At 45.5% G+C, this 1,074-nt stretch overlaps 1 non-coding gene across 1 annotated transcript; it reads right to left on the reverse strand.

Moving 5' to 3' along the window:
* On the reverse strand, positions 1–192 carry LOC118635184. Its single transcript, XR_004960514.1, has one exon. It is a non-coding gene; the product is annotated as a U2 spliceosomal RNA (small nuclear RNA).
* Positions 193–1,074: the final 882 nt, after the last annotated feature.

Genomic DNA, 1,074 nt, shown 5'->3' on the forward strand with positions numbered 1-1,074 from the left:
AGGGAGAGCACCATTCCTGGAGTACTACGATAACAGGGTCGATGTGTGGTTGATGCGATGGAGTGAGCCCCCAGTCCATTTTCCTGCTCCAAGATTCCATTATTTGTTGTCCTTGGATAGAGGACGTATCAGATGCCAAACTGATCAAACTAGATACTACCCTTGATCTTGGCCAAAAGGCCAAGAAGCGATAGGAACCAACCTTATTTATGTATTTGTTGTTGTTGTTGTTGTTAATCCTCACCCTAAGATACTTTTCCATTGATTTTTAGAGAGCGTGGAAGAGAGAGAGAAACATCGATGTGAGAGAAACACATTAATGGTTGCCTCTCGCACAACCCCAACTAGGGCCAGGGATCGAACCTGCAACCCAGGTACGTGCCCTTGACCAGAACTGAACCCACGACCCTTAGGTCCATGGGCCAATGCTCTAACTGCCAAGGCAAACCAGCCAGGGCAGGAACCGACCTTTTTAACTAGCATCAGCCAATTTCTACAGAAGGACCACAAACTGCACTTGGGGAAACAGTTCTGTGGGTAATGGGGAGCTATTGAGGAAACTTGAGCAGGAAAGAAGCATTATCAGGGTGAAACTTTGCAAATTATCTAAAATACGACGAGGGTGGTCGAGGGTCAGAACTTGGTCACCAGTATCTGGGACTTTGTGAGCTTTCATGTGTAATGTCCATGTAGGCATTTTCTTGTGAGACCGTCCACAGCTTTGATCAGATTCTTAAAAGAGCCCACAACCCAAAACAGTTAAGAATCGCTGGTCCATGGTTTCCTCCTGAGGCTTACAAAGTCCCAGGAATTAACAAAGGTTTTCCAGGCCCATCATTACAAGCAGCAACAATGCCTATTCCAATGTGCCTTATAAAATTAATCACTTTTAAAATATTTGTAAATATCTCTACAACCGATTGTATGTCGGGTGAAAGGCACACACATGGCAGCTGGACCCCAGAGTGCTCGGAAGCCAGGACATGACTCACTCCCTCCACATCCATTGCCCCGCCACAGCAGTCTGATTGCTGCACAGTTTAAATTGTCTTTAATCGTAGTCTTTTACGGTTA

Source organism: Molossus molossus, unplaced genomic scaffold, assembly GCF_014108415.1.
Source record: "Molossus molossus isolate mMolMol1 unplaced genomic scaffold, mMolMol1.p scaffold_m16_p_19, whole genome shotgun sequence".
In the NCBI taxonomy this organism is placed as follows: domain Eukaryota; kingdom Metazoa; phylum Chordata; class Mammalia; order Chiroptera; family Molossidae; genus Molossus; species Molossus molossus.